Here is a 16,607-nt window from a genome sequence, read left to right as displayed (position 1 = left end):
CAAAGATTGAACTCTTTGGCCTGAATGGCAAGCATCATGTCTGGAGGAAACCAGGCACCGCTCATCCCCTGGCCAATACCATACCTACAGTGAAACATTGTGATGGCAGTATCATGCTGTGGGGATGTTTTACAGTGGCAGGAACTGGGATACTAGTCATGATCAAGGAAAAGATGAATGCAGCAATGCACAGAGACAGCCTTGATGAAATTCTGCTCCAGAGTGCTCTGGACCTCAGACTATGGCAAAGGTTCATCTTTCAACAGTACAACGCCCCTAAGCACACAGCTAAGATAACAAAGTAGTGGCTACAGGACAACTCTGTGAATGTCCTTGAGTCGCCCAGCCAGAGCCCAGAATTAAACCTGATTGAACATCTCTGGAGAGATCTGAAAAATGGCTGTGCACCCGACGCTCCACATCCAATCTAATGGAGATTGAGAGGTCCTGCAGGGAAGAATGGGAGAAAGTGCCCAAAAATAGGTGTGCCAAGCTTGTAGCATTATAATCAAAAATACCCGAGGCTGTAATTGATGCCAAAGGTGCTTCAACAAAGTATTGATCAAAGGCTGTGAATACTTATGTACATGCAATTTTTTTCCTTGTTTATTTTTAATAAATTTGCAAAGATTTCAAACAAACCTCTTTTACCTGGTCATTCATTATGGGGTATTTGTAGAACTTTGAGGAAAATAATGATTTTAACCACTTGCCGATCGCCGCATGCTGCTTTACGTCAGCCGAATGGTACAGGCAGGCAAATGGGCATACCTGTACTTCCCTTTGAATTTGCCGCCTAGCCGGGATGCGCAAGCATGCCCGCGAACTCGATGTTCGCCGGTGGCCCACGATCGTGAAACAGAGGGAGATGCCTATGTAAACAAGGCATTTCCCTGTTCTGCCTAGCAACATGACATGGATCTACTGCTGCCTGTCAACCTGGAGCAGTGACCTCTGTCATGTTGTAGTGAGACCATCCCCCCTACAGTTAGAACACATCCATAGGACACACTTAACCCCTTGATCGCCCCCTAGTGTTTAACCCCTTCCCTGCCAGTGTAATAGATACAGTAATTAGTGGCTATTTGTAGCTATGATCGCTGTATATATGACAATGGTCTCAAAATAATTGTCAAAAGTGTCCAATGTGTCCGCCATAATGTTGCGCTAAAAATTGCAGATCGCTGCCAATACCAGTAAAAAAAAAGTATAATAAAATGCCCTAAATCTATCCCCTATTTTGTAGATGCTATAGCTTTTGTGCAAACCAATCAATATACACTTATTGCGATTTTTCTTTACCAAAAATATGTAGAAGAATACATATCAGTCTAAACTGTGGAAGAAATTTGTTTTTTTATATAATATTTGGGGGATATTTATTATAGCAAAAAGTAAAAAATATTTATTTTTTTTCAAAATTGTCGCTCTTTTTTGTTTATAGCGCAAAAAATTAAAACCCCAGAGGTGATCAAATACCACCAAAAGAAAGCTCTATTTGTGGGGGAAAAAAAAATACATAATTTTTGTTTGGTTACAACGTCGCATGACTGCGCAATTGTCAGCCAAAATTATGCAGTACAGAATCACAAAAAATGCTCTGGTCAGGAAGGGGGGGTAAATCCTTCTGGGGCTGAAACAGTTAATCCATTTTGGAATAAGGCTGTAGCATAACAAAATGTGGAAAAAGTGAAGTGCTGTGAATACTTTCCAGATGCACTGCATTTCTGTAAACAGTAAGCCTAACATCAATAGTAGGTAAATTATTAGAGGGGTTGGTAAGGGACTATATCCAAGAATTTGCTGATGAAAACAGTATCATTAGTAGTAACCTGCCAGATCTGTAGCATTTCACGAGGACGTGAGCTGCCATCTAGATAGGGGATGCCTGTGGTTGTGGTGTATCTGGATTTTGCAAAAGCATTCAATACAGTTCCTCATAAACGTTAATCTACAAACTGAGGTCTGTAGGCATGGACCATAGGGTTTTTTCTTGGATAAAAAAAAAAAATGGTGTCCAAAGGATATTGATAAATAATGTGTACTCATACTGGAGTGGTAAGTCGGATACCCAATGCTCTGTCTTAGGACCATTTCTGTTTAATTTATTCATAAATGACAGAGGATGAGATAAAAAGCTCAATCTCAGTTTTTACAGAGGACACAAAAATAAGCAATGCAATAACTTCACATCAGGATATGGAAATTTTACAGAAAAGCAACTACATGGCAGATGAGGTTTATCGTGGAGAAATGTGAAGTAATGCACTTGGGAACTAAAAACACAAAAATGCAAACTACTCACATACGTGGAAAACTTCTGTAGGAATCAAGGATGGAGAAAGATCTGGGGGTCCTAGTAGAAGATAGACTGAGAAATAGCATGCAAGTTAACCTGCAGCTACCAAAAACACCAAAAAATCTGCACTCATGGAAGTCCAGATGTGGCCTAACAAGAGTTTTATACAGTGGCAGGATTATAGTTTTAGCTCTGGCTTATATCCTCTTTTTTATGCATGCTAATATTCTGCCAGCTTTGGTAGCTGCAGGCGCAAAAGATTCACTGGCGCTCTATGGGAAAAAACTAGTGTCCCAAAATATCAACATAAAAGTGGACAGTCCAGTGCTGCGGAGTTATGATACCCGGGAGTACCAATCATACACATAAACACCAAAAAAAATCTGCGCTCATGGAAGTCCACAAAGTCAAATCACCCCAAAATAATGAGGATAAGGAAAAATTATTAGTGTAAAAAATATATATTGGGAAAAACAATCCTTTTAATTGAAGACAACTTCAGTGTTAACAGTAGACAGTCTGGATTTGATGATATAAACACACTTGACCAGGTAGCATATACCAGATATGATATTTCACCAGCAATCTCACACAGTCTCAATGGGTCATAGCTCACGGTTTTAGTCTAGCATGCCATCCGCAGGTAGACCCACAGTACCTTGGGAGGAAGATGTAAAACGGGGCACTGATGAGGGGATGGATGTTACCTTACCAACCGGGACCTGGCGGGGCGGGATCCGTGTCGCCTCCACGTGTCACTACAGGCAGATGGACGCCGGATTCCCAATGAATCAAGCCGCCGGGGACACAGCGCGGTGCGGTCTGTGGGAGCGGACGCTTACCCTGTGCGAGCGCGCTGACGTCACACGTCTGAGACGCCGCTCAGCATCGAAACAGGGATGCACTGAATGCCCTCTGGTGGGGAGTCTGTAAAATACATGCTCTCCTGTGTTGTGATCGAAACTGCCAGTGGAAAGTCAATAAAATGAAGTTGATAAAAACAGTATAATAAAAATTAGGATAGAACTTCCATGGTAAGGGGGGGGGGTTGAAAATATGTCTGACATATTTTTAAGGAAATATTTAGAACTAGGAATTACTCCCCGTGGCTTACGGATCAAAAAGCAGTGCAGTTTTCTAGACGAGGACCTCACAAAGGAGTAGAGATCCTTGTCTGAGTTCTGCACAATAAAATGGATCAAAATACTGGTTATACAAAGAGAAAGAAAACTGAAACTGGCTCAACAGCAAGCTACGGAAAAGAAACGATCATCAAAGAGTACAGTTCCTCTTGTCTTTTCTCTAAATGGTTGGAAGTACTAATAGAAATGTCAAAAAAGATGAGGATCTATTGATCCTCAAAAAAACAAATAAACTTGAAAGGGATCTTTTTGATTATAGCAATGGTCAAATTTTCGAATGAAACGCACACGAGCGAAACTTCAGGTGCTTCATTACAAATAATACAAACAAAACGAAAGAACAAAGACAAAAGTAAAAACAAACCTAAATCACAAGGTAGAGATTACAATCAACATCAACAGAGGGTCTACGAATCCTCTCTGTTACAGAGGAATAGCAATTTTGTTCCCTTGGGAATTCCCCCTGCACAGAATAAATGTCCCCCTGAATCGGTTGATAACAGGGGAGAAGTGTCTATTATGGAGATTGGAACGATGAATATTGTTCCCTCTTCCCCCCCCCTCCAGCCCCCACCCCTACCACTGTAGAGCCCACTACTTTAATATCTGCTAATATAACTTTATCTAATCATCCTAGAACAACAGAGAGATTCAATATCCCCACACACAATAGTTTTAGTCCCCTTTCCCGGGATTTAGAAATTTACAAAACACTGGGAGCTAGACCCAAATCATTAGAGGATGGTACATGTATCCCTTCCCAATTGGATCCTTTGCAGGGATGTGTACCCTCTATAGGCCAAAATTTTCAAAGGTTACCTCCGAAGGGAGCGAAAGAAAAAAGAAAATTAGAAGGAGGACGAAGAGCAGGAGTCCGAGAGAAGAGACAACAATAAGGAGAGAATGGAAAGGAGTCTAGTAGAGACACCATAAAAATCTACAATCTCTCATCCCACACACTTACTCCTTTCGAAATCCGAGTTCTCCAAAAAGGCCTAAGTTTCTCTCCCTCTAGTGGCCCAAATAAATTTGGACTATTTAAGATCTACATTCATTCATTAGACAGCTCACCCCCGAAACGCCATTTTGCTACTAATTCGTTGGTCAACCACAAATCTAAGAATACAAACCAAATAGTGGCACCAACACCTTTACCTTCAGTTACGCCTGAAGAGGATATATGCAAATCCTGGAAGATTTATGGCAAGAGGGCCATACAGAGGGTGATGTTCCTATGTCTCAGGTAGAACATCCTATGCTCAACACTACTTTTAAACCTAAGTCTACTTTTTTCCCCAGATCTTCCAAAGGGCCATTCATCGAGACGTATTATCAGGCGGTTTATAAAGACCTGCTAGCCCTTTGTGACAAACCCAAAAATCACAACACAATAACTTAACGCTAGAAGAAAATCAAGCTCTCAAGGTTCTAAAGACCAACGCCACTATTATTATTAAACAGGGGGATAAAGGGGGTAGTATAGTTATCCAGAATAAGACGGACTACATGAAAGAGGCCAGTCGCCTCCTAGCAGATACGGATACATACTTAAAATTATCCAAGGACCCCCTTCCTGGATATCAGCAGACATTGAAAACTTTTATTTACATAGCTTGGGAAAAAGGAGTGCTCACGAAAAGAGAGAGGCAGTTTTTCCTCCCTTTTGAGTGCAGCACCCCTCACTTTTATTATTTGCCGAAAATTCATAAATCCCTCACAGACCCTCCGGGACGTCCCATCGTAGCCATCACTAATAGCTTCCTTAATGGTCTTTCTACGTATATTGATCATATGCTACAACCCCTTGTTACACAATGGCCCTCCTACATAAAGGATTCGAAAGAGGTAATAGAGGCCCTTCAAACACTATATATGGGAACCAGGATACCTATGGGCCTCCCTCGATGTCGCCTCATTGTACACTTCTATCCCCTATGAGGTTGGGATTAGGGCGGTCCAATTTTTTCTGAATAAAAGTGGGGAATTTAATTCCCTCCAGTCCCAATTTTTAGTTGAGGCTGTTGATTTTTGTTTAAAACATAATTACTTTACCTTCTGTTTTTTTACTTATCTTTTATTTATGTTTTTCCAACAAATAACCAAAAATACTACAACTGACAAGATGTAATTACAACTTCAATACATTCTCCTTCAGTTTTTTTTCCTTAACAGTCATCATTCCTATTACCACTCTTATTTAATACCCCCAAACAACCGACCTCCTCCCACCCCAAAAAAAAAAAAAAAATTCCCTATAGAAACCCCCCCCCCCTCTCTCCTCTCACGAGACGTAGGACTGGTTCTTTTAAATTCCTTCTCTTCACCTCTGCCTTTACTCTAATAACTTCTTCCCTTCCTCCGATCTTATAAATACGTTCCATCCTGACCATGTTTCTTCATACTGTGTCCTCCTATTCTGCGCTGAATGCACCAAGTCTTCCATTGCACCAACCTCTTGAATCCTTTTAAGCCAACCTGCAATAGAGGGGGGGCACGAGTCCCTCCACCTCAACGTTATTCCTACCCTTGCTGCATTAACCATAATGGGGCACTACCGACCTCCTGTACTTCTGCACCGGTATCTGTGAGCTATGTAACAGAAAAAAGGCAGGATCATCTGGGATCAACTCTTCCTCAAATTTTTGTGAAATTCTTCTCACCTTCTCCCAGTACTGGTCTGATTTTTTTGGCAGGACCAGAAAATATGGATCAGAGTTCCTTGCTCTCTACCACACCTCCAGCACCTTTCATCTGCTTCTTTATCAAATTGATGTAATCTTTCTGGGGTGTAATACCATTGTATAAAGAGTTTGTAGTTAGCTTCTTGTATCTTTGAACATACCGAAGAATTGAATGCTAGGTATATTATTTGTTTATGCTGACTTGGGGTGAAGGTTCTCCCCAAGTCCTTCTCCCATTTCCCGCATTCCCGGCATCACAAATTCTTCCGGTGGCATGTTCAAGAACCCATACATTTTAGATAATACTCTTGATACTGGTTCCACCCCATTACAATAAATCTCCATTGTTGTCAGCTGCCTTTGAAATTCAGTTACCGAGCCCAGCGATCTTAAAAAATGGCTTACTTGAAGCGCCTGCCACGTTGAGAGTTCAAATAAACCTCCAGCCTCCGTCAGATCTCCGATTGATGGCCAAGCATTTGGCTTTAAAAAAATCCGAGACCTGTCGGAGGTTCTTTCCTTTAAACTTTTCAACTATGTCCTTCTTCCATCCCTGGGATAAAATTAGGATTACCAATTATGGGTAACAGTGGTGATTTACTTGGTGTATATTTCTTATCGCCGCATACTTTTGCTGAGATTAACAGTGTGGGACCTATTATAGGGTGTCTCTTAAGTGTCTAGGGAGAGCCGCATAGCACCAAGGTGCTCTACCTAAAGGTATCTGACATGTACTGCTCTATACTTACCCAACGTTTACACTCCCCATGTCTACACCAGTCTACCAACCTGGTCAAGTGTGTTGCTCTGTAATATTTTATTATATTTGGGACTGCCATCCCTCCTGCACTTTAGGCATTCTCAGCAGATCTCTTTTAATTCTGGCTTTTTTTCCCTGCCCAAATAAATTTCATAAACAGGGTATTCACCTGTCTAAGAAAGGTCATTGGTATAGAGATTGGCAGTGCCTGAAACAAATACAGAACCTTTGGCAAAATGCACATTTTAACTATACTTCCTCTCCCAAACCACGAGTGCATTCCATTTCTCCATTTATCTAACAAAATTCGTATTGCATTGTACAATGGGGGAAAATTCAATGCATATATATTTTTGATCTCTGGTGATATATATGTACCTAAATATTTTAATACCTTCCCCCATTTAAACTTAAAATTCCGTTTTATTATTTCGCCCATAGGTTCTGGGATCGCCACCTTCATTGCCTCAGATTTTGTTTTATTTATTTTCAGGTTCAATATCTCCCATATTTCTCTATTTCTCTTACCAGGTTGGGAGTGATACATGAGGGTTGGTCACTGAAAAGAGCAGGTCTGTCCGCATATGCAGCTACTTTATGTACCTGATCTCCCATCTGAATTCCCTGGATATTCGCATTTTGTCGAATTCTATTTAACAGGGGCTCTAATGTAAGAGCAAACAACAGGGGCGATAGGGGGCATCCCTGTCTTGTTCCGTCGTAATTCTAAAAGGGGGTGATATTACTCCATTAACCCTTACTGAGGCACGTGGGCTTGTGTACATACTCATAATCCATCTGACCATCCGTTCACCCAGGCCCACTTGTCTCAGCACTTGCTCCAAAAAACGCCAACTCACTCTGTCAAACGCTTTTTCTGCGTCAGTGTTCAAAAATACACAGGGAATTTTTTTCTTTCCAACATAATGCACCAGATTAAGGATTTTAATCGTATTGTCTTTTGCTTCCCTCCCTGGCACAAATCCCACCTGGTCCATGTCCACTAACTGTGCTATCAATGGTTGCAGTCTAGACGCTATTATTTTAGAGAAAAGTTTTAGATCAGCGTTTAACAGTGATATAGGCCTATAACTACCACACTCTGCCGGATCCTTCCCCTCTTTAGGGATCACCGTAATATGGGCCAACAGTGCCTCTGGGGGAAAATCCGCCGTTCCCCCCACTGCATTATACTTTACCTTTTGTGATCAGTTCTATTTACAACTGAAGGGGACAGCAATGGGAGCGAATTATGCACCTGTGTACGCCAACCTTACCATGGGACATTGGGAGGAAGAAAACATCTGGCAAAACAACCCTTTCGCTGAATATATAGTTTTCTTCGGACGATATATAGATGATGTTATTCTAATTTGGAGTGGGACGTCTGAGGCCTTCCTTTCTTTTCTTTCCCATTGCAACTCGAATACTTTTAATCTGACATTTACACATGTACTAGACCCTTACAAACTGGTCGTTTTGGACCTAGTACCAACGCATGAGCAAAACAAAATAATCACAACAAATCATACAAAACCCACCAACGGCAACTCTTACCTCCACTATAACAGCTGTCATCATCCCGTTTGGAAAAAGAACATCCCCAAAGGTCAATTTAATAGACTAAAAAGAAATTGTACCAGGAACGAAGATTATATTGAACAGAGTGTTTTAATGCAGAAAAAATTCGAGGAAAAGGGTTACCCTCAAGATTTGAGTAACCACTTGCCGACGGCGCACCATCATTATACGTCCACAAGGTGGCTCTGCTGGGCGAGAGCACGTAATATGACGTCCTCTCTCCCAGCCGCCACTAGCCGCCGGGCACACGCGATCGCTCGGTACAGAGCGGGGACCGGGAGCTGTGTGTGTAAACACACAGCTCCCGGTCCTGTCAGCAGGGGAAATGCTGATCTTCGGTTCATACAATGTATGAACCGAGGATCAGTGTTTCCCCTAGTGAGGCCACCCCCCCCACAGTAAGAACACACCCAGGTATACTTAACCCCTTCCCCGCCCCCTAGTGTTAACCCCTTCACTGCCAGTGGCATTTTTATAGTAATCCAATGCATTTTTATAGCACTGATCGCTATAAAAATGCCAATGGTCCCCAAAAATGTGTCAAAAGTGTCCGAGAGTGTCCCGCCATAATGTCGCAGTACCGGAAAAAAAAAAAAAAAAAAATCGCTGATCGCCGCCATTACTAGTAAAAAAAATATAATAAAAATGACATAAAAATACCCCCTATTTTGTAAACGCTATAACTTTTGCGCAAAACCAATCAATAAACGCCTATTGCGATTTTTTTTTTACGAAAAATATGTAGAAGAAAAAACGTATCGGCCTGAACTGAGGAAATTTTTTTTTTTTTTATATATATTTTTGGGGGATATTTATTATAGCAAAATGTAAAAAATATTCATTTTTTTCAAAATTGTCACTCTATTTTTGTTAATAGCGCAAAAACTAAAAACCGCAGAGGTGAATCAAATACCACCAAAAGAAAGCTCTATTTGTGGGAAAAAAAGGACGCCAATTTTTGTTTGGGAGCCACGTCGCACGACCGCGCAATTGTCTGTTAAAGCGACGCAGTCCCGAATCGCAAAAAGTACTCTGGTCTTTGGGCAGCAATATGGTCCGGGGGGGTAAGTGGTTAATGAGGCTTTTTCTTTCTTTTTGAAACCCCCTGACAACACAATACTAAAGACAGTCTGAGAGTGAACATACATCAGATTTGTCTCTATGTATAATGATAGTTACAAGTCAGTGGCCAGTATTATTAAGAAACACTTTAAGATCCTCCACTTGGACCAGAGATTGGCCCCAGTACTTCCAACCACCCCGCAAGTCACCTTTCGCAAGGCCCCGAACAATTAAACATTTCTTGGCCCCCAGTAAGATACAAAAAAAGCCCTCGGCTCTCCCCTGGATATCAGAAGTTATTTTAACGACAGAAAGGGGATCTTCCAGTGTAAAAAACAAGCATGCCTGACCTGCCAATTTATTACTCATGGCACGGACAGGATATGCATGCGTTCTGGCAAAGTATTTAGTATCAAACAGTTTGTGACATGTTCTACAGAATTTGTCATATGTACTACGGTGTCCTTGTGGCCTTTTTTATGTTGGTCGTACGATTAGAGCACTACGTGCCAGAATCGGCGACCACCGTCGTCTCATTAAAAAAGGGTGCACGGAGCACAGTGTTCGACATTTTTAATCATTGTCATAGTAAAGATTTTAAACATCTGGAAGTATTTGTGATCGAACATATCCCTAAGGGTACACTCACTACCAATGAGAGATTTTCCCTTCTATGCAGAAGGGAAGTATTTTGGATTTATATGTTTGATTCGCTGGCACCTAATGGGTTGAATGAAGAAATCAAGATCAATACCCTTATTTAATTCACTTTTTTATACAGACAGATTATTTCCCTAAAGTTTTGTATTCCTTTTTGTGTCTATTATTATATTTAATTTTATCAATTTCTATACACGCCACTAGTGGCATGATTCTATTAGGGCTGTCCTATTGCTCTTATTACTATTTATATATAATCAATAATTTTTAATTCAATTTTTATATAATATTTTACCGGCATCCAGTTATACATGTTTGAGGAATTATGACTACTAGTACTGTTTTTTAATTTGTGTGTGTGTATATATATATTATATATATATATATATATATATATATATATATATATATATTTTTTTTTTAATGTTTTGTATGTATAAGTTTTAGAGTTCTTTGGTTTTATAAGGGGTTAAAGCTCTTGGTTTCTGTATACATGCCCCCTTTGTATCCATTTCCTCTTCCTCTCCACAATACCCCTCCCCTATTTTAGACTATTTAATTTAGGCCTTTTGCCTATGTCCTATTGACTTTGAAAAAGCGCCTGTAAGCGCGAAACGCGTAAGTCAAGGAATATTTTCAACCCCCCCCCCCCTTACCATGGAAGTTCCATCCTAATTTTTGTTATACTGTTTTTATCAACTTAATTTTATTGACTTTCCACTGCAGTTTCGATCACAACACAGGAGAGCGTGTATTTTACAGACTCCCCACCAGAGGGTAGAGGTTAGACCGATATGGGTTTTTCTCTGGCCGATACCGATGCCGATATTTAGAAATCACGGCGGCCGATAGCCGATTTATGATGCCGATTTTTTTGGGCCGATATGTTAAGCCGATTTTTCAGGCGCCTTTTGGGCTAAACAGTAAAGTTAGCCCATATTTATTTTTTTTCAAACCAAAAAGTTTTCATTACCTGTTTTTGTGTAAGGCCCCTTTCACATTGGGACGTTTTTCATGCGGTACAGCGCTAAAAATAGCGATGCTATACCGCATGATAAATCATGCCCTGTACTCTTCAATGTGAAAGCCCGAAGGCTTTCACACTGAAGCGGCGCGCTAGCAGGAACGCTTCGAAAAGTCCTGCTAGCCGCTTCTTTACCGCGGTATAGGAGCGGTGTGGTCGAAAAAAAATAAATATGGGCTAACTTTACTGTTTATTTTTTATTTGTTAAAGTATATTTTTTCCCCAAAAAATGTGTTTGAAAGAGCGCTGCGCAAATAACCGTGTAACATTAAAATATTGCAGCAATCGCCATTTTATTTCCTAGGGTCTCTGCTAAAAAAAAAATATATAATGTTTTGGGGGTTCCAAGTAATTTTCTAGCAGAAAATACAGGATTTTTACTTGTAAGCAACAATTGTAAAAAAAAGATTTAGCCTTTAAATGGTTAAACTGAGAATTCTCCTACACAGAGTTCAGTTAATTGATAAGTAGCAACATTGTATATGTTTTCTAAAACTTGGCAGGCTGCCCAGGAGAGAGAGAAGGTTCTTCTACGGGAAGCACTTGCATTGACTTGTATTGGCAGAGGCTTTTGCAAGTCGCGGTGCTGAACTTATCAATCGGCTTTTTTAAAGCACAAATCGGCCGATGCCGATTAATTTAAAAACGCCAAATATCGGCCGATATATCGGCCAACCGATATATCGGTCGACCTCTACCAGAGGGCATTCAGTGCATCCCTGTTTCGATGCTGAGCGTCGTCTCAGACGTGTGAACGTCAGCGCCTCGCACAGGGTAAGGGTCCGCTCCCACAGACCCGCACCGCGCTGTGTCACCGGCGGCTTGATTCGTTGGGGAATCCGGCGTCCATCTGCCTGTAGTGACACGTGAGGCGACACGGATCCCGCCCCGCCAGGTCCCGGTTGGTAAGGTAACATCCATCCCCTCATCAGTGCCCCGTTTTATCAATCTTCCTCCAAGGTACTGTGGGTCTACCTGCGGATGGCATGCTAGACTAAAACCGTGAGCTATGACCCAATTGAGACTGTGTGAGATTGCTGGTGAAATATCATATATGGTATATGCTACCTGGTCAAGTGTGTTATATCATCAAATCCAGACTGTCTACTGTTAACACTGAAGTTGTCTTCAATTAAAAGATTGTTTTTCCCAATATATATTTTTTACACAAATAATTTTTCCTTATCCTCATTATTTTGGGGTGATTTGACTTTGTGGACTTCCATGAGCGCAGATTTTTTTGGTGTTTATGTGTATGATTGGTACTCCCGGGTACCATTAACTCCGCAGGCACTGGACTGTCCACTTCACTTCCCATACTAGGGTTTTTATGTTGATATTTTGGGACACTAGTTTTTTCCCATAGAGCGCCAGTGAATCTTTTGCGCCTGCAGCTACCAAAGCTGGCAGAATATTAGCATGCATAAAAAAAGAGGATATAAGCCAGAGCTAAAACTATAATCCTGCCACTGTATAAACTCTTGTTAGGCCACATCTGGAGTATGCGGTCACCAGCCTCAGAAAGGACGTGCTTGGAGCTGGAGAGAGTCCAGTGAAGGGCGACAGAAATTTTAAGTGTTACTGGAGAGAACCTCGGCTTGTGTGGGGAGGGGGTGGTGCCTTTCCTACAATCAGCTGTCTCACAATGGTCTGCAATAGATCCACTCTATAGGGGAAGAGGAGGAGCGAAAAAAAATCTAAAAAGGACGTGCGCTTCTAAACAGTATATAAAGCTGAAGGCAGCAGACATACATAAAACTTATGTAGGAAGATTTGTTTCATCTCTGTGTATCATTTGAGGCTGTTCACTTCACTGGGTATAAGTGAGGGTTTACATCCACTTTAAGCTGAGCAGGGTTTTTTTCACTGTCAGGGAGATAAAGATGTGTAACTCTCTTGCACAATTGGTTGCGTCAGCAGGGAGTATTGATATTTTTAAAAGACTCTTGGATGTGCATCTTAAAGAACACAACATACAGGGATACGGGAAATGATTATCAACACTGACACACATAGACCTACACAGGTTGAAATGAATGGACTATTGTCTTTATTCAACCTTATCTACTATGTAAATATTGTCATTTGTATTACTAGGATACTGGCACATGGGCAGTCTGGAGTTTTGACTTCCACAGAGAAATGTCCGTTTATTGAAGCTGGCATAGCATAGTGCATGTAGCGGAATGACCCGGGACACCCAGAGACTTTGTGAGGGTGGGGGATACTCCTGTGTCAGCGTCACTGATAACTCTTGGGTCTGAGTCCACCCTGTGCCCTTTGGGCATGGGGTGGCAAGTGAATCATAATTTATGTATTACATGAGTTAGGACATCACTGATAGTTCGTATTGCAGGATTTTGAGATATTGCAGGATGTTGGCCCAACCAGTCAATAGTGACTCATTCTAAGATTCGCCTGACTAGTGACATGCTAATTGAGTCAGGGCCAGTGAAGACATTCCATTGTCCTTGTGAAAAAGGTGTTAACCCAGGTCTTGCTCCCAGAACTCTAATTATGCATACTAAATACTGTTTTATGTGCGATAACACTGTCTAAAGCCTAGTGATGCTCAGAGGTGTGAATAGGTGTCAAGCTGTATGCGGAGACGGAATGTCTGCCTAGGGAACTCAGTGTGTGATGGGGTTTTGTTTGTTATGCTGTTAAATAAGGAATTGCAGTGATTAGACATGATAATTATTGGCCGGCGCCCGACTTGTCAGAGAGGTTAGTAATTAGCCTTAGGTGTGGGTGGGGGGTTGATTGTTCCTTTAATGCCTTGTACGGTATATAAGCTGAGAAGAAACCATTAAAATTGTCTTCATTTGAAACCAGAGAACACGGAGCAAGTCTCGTTTTTCTGGTTTGTCTGTGTGTCAGATGAGCTGTCGTAGTTGATGGAAGGTCGTAAACGGTGGTGACCGTTACAGTGCAGTTAGAGCAATTTTAGGTATACAGAACATGCATGTGATGGCCATGAAGCCTCTTCATTGTAAGGCCTCATGCGCAGGAGAAATTGATCTGGGAGGAGTAAAAACATTTTATACTTCCCTGATTTATTTCTCCTGCATCTAAATGTACTTAAACACAACATTTAGCTGCAGGAAGCCACGCTAAATGATCCCAGAGTACACAATATTCTGGTTTGTGTAAACGCAGCTCTACTGGATGCTCCTAGATGCAGCTGAATGTTTAGGTGTGAATTCATACATAGCAAAGCATTAGATTACATGCTTCTAGATTAGAAATGAGCTTCTGACACATGTGGACGCATGTATTTTCACACCCTTATGTATAGTGTCTAACAGAAAGACCAAAAAACACAAAATAGGGCAAAATTCTGCCCAGACTATCACCTTCTTCTGTGCTCACAAAATTTGCGTCTTATTAAATTGTTTTCAATTGGTGCCAAGAAATGAAAATTACAGCAAGTATTTGAAATACTTTTCGGTCTTCCTGACCCCCAACATGGCAGCATACTACCACATGTAGGGCAGCACAGTGGCTAAGTGATTAGCACTTCGCGCTAGCAGCACTAGGGTCATCGGTTCAATCCCAATCACTACCTGCCCGGAGTTTGCATGTTCTCTCCTGTGCCAGCGTGTGCTTCCTCCAGGTACTCCGGTCCATATCACACTCCAAAGTTTTGCTAGCAGGTTATTGGTTCCTGTCTAAATTGGCCCTTAGTATGTATGAATGTTAGTTAACAGGGTAACAACGTAAGTCCTTGAGGGCAGAGAATGAATGTGCTATATATATGTAAAGTGATGCTTTACTTCCCAGCGCTACATAAGTACCTGTAAAACAAAATGTATGCTGCCATGGATTGGCGCCAGGAAAGGAAAATTACTACCCACTAGACTACCGCCCGCCGTCAAATGACGGCGGGACGATAAGCCTCTCGTTCTGGGAGGACGTCATATCCATGGCGCCAATCCATGGCAGCATACATTTTGTTTTACGTCATATGACGTCCTCGCCTTCCGAGCCGCTAGGGGTCGCGCGAGAACCCACCGTGGACCCAATGCGCGTGCCTGGCGGCCACGATGTCTGCCAGGCACCCGCGATTGCCCAGTAACTGAGCAGGACCGTGGATCTGTGTGTGTAAACACACAGATCCACGTCCTGTCAGGGAGAGACCTACGGTGCGCGTCCCTTGTACATAGGGACACCCATCGGTCACCTTCCCCAGTCAGTCTTCTCCCCCTACAGTTAGAATCACTCACTAGATTACACATTTAACCCCTTGATCACCACCTAGTGTTGACCCCTTCCCTGCCAGTCACATTTAAACAGTAATCAGTGCATATTTATAGCACTGTTCGCTGTATAATTGTGAATGGTCCCAAAAGAGTGTCAAAAGTGTCCGATGTGTCCACCACAATATCGCAGTCACGATAAAAAAAAATCACAGATCGCCGCCATTACTAGTAAAAAAAATGCTATAAATCTATTTCCCATTTGGTAGTCGCTATAACTTTTGAGCAAACCAATCAACATATGCTTATTGCTATTTTCTTTACAAAAAATATGTAGAAGAATACGCATCGGCCAAAACTAAGTAAAACATTTTTTTTATATATATTTTGGGGGGATATTTATTAGCAAAATGTATTGCTTTGTTTGTCAAAATTGTCGCTTTTCTTTTGTTTATAGCGCAAAAAATAGAAACCGCAGAGGTGATCAAATACCACCAAAAGAAAGCTCTATTTGTGGGGAAAAAATTATTAAAATTTCATTTTGGTACAGTGTTGCATGACTGCGCAATTGTCATTCAAAATATAACAGTGCTGAAAGCTGAAAAATAGCTTGGGCAGAAAGGGGGTGAAAGTGCACAGTATTGAGGTGGTTAAATATTTGATACAATTTTCCATTATGCTTCATTCCTTTCCTTCTTGCACTATCAATTTATTTAAATACATACACAGAATCGATGGTACATCTGAATTATAAGACACCTCCAGCTTTTCGATTTGTTTACCATAAATTTTTTAGATCCCTGAAAACCATGTTCCCAATATGCCGTCCTATACGCAGCAGGTCCACCCGTGCCCTATAAGCAGCAGGTCCACCCGTGCCCTATACGCAGCAGATTGTCCATATCCTATACCCTGCGGGTCAGTCATGATCTATTCTATACCCAGGAGGTCACTTATGCCCTATACAAAGCAGATTATCCATATCATATACAGGGGGTCCCGACTTACGAAAGCCCTACTTACGAACAACTCCTACTTATGAACGGGCCTCAATGCTGTCTGCTTGTGCTCCACGATGGTCCCGGATACCTCTGAGCAGCTATCTTGCCACATTCCACACTGCAGTACTTCATGTACTGCATGGCCAGAAGAGCCCGGAACATGCCACATTCCTGCACAGGTGGAAGCCGGAACATCTC

The 16,607-nt window shown here is 41.6% G+C and overlaps 1 protein-coding gene across 1 annotated transcript in view; it reads right to left on the bottom strand.

The window, feature by feature from the left end:
• EXOC8 (exocyst complex component 8) overlaps window positions 1-16,607 on the bottom strand; it is a 29,410-nt gene that overhangs the window by 11,219 nt on the left and 1,584 nt on the right.

This window comes from Rana temporaria, chromosome 4 (assembly GCF_905171775.1).
Source record: "Rana temporaria chromosome 4, aRanTem1.1, whole genome shotgun sequence".
Taxonomy (NCBI): domain Eukaryota; kingdom Metazoa; phylum Chordata; class Amphibia; order Anura; family Ranidae; genus Rana; species Rana temporaria.
The sequence above is the reverse complement of the archived record's forward strand: the minus strand, read 5'-3'. Positions and strand labels throughout refer to the sequence as shown.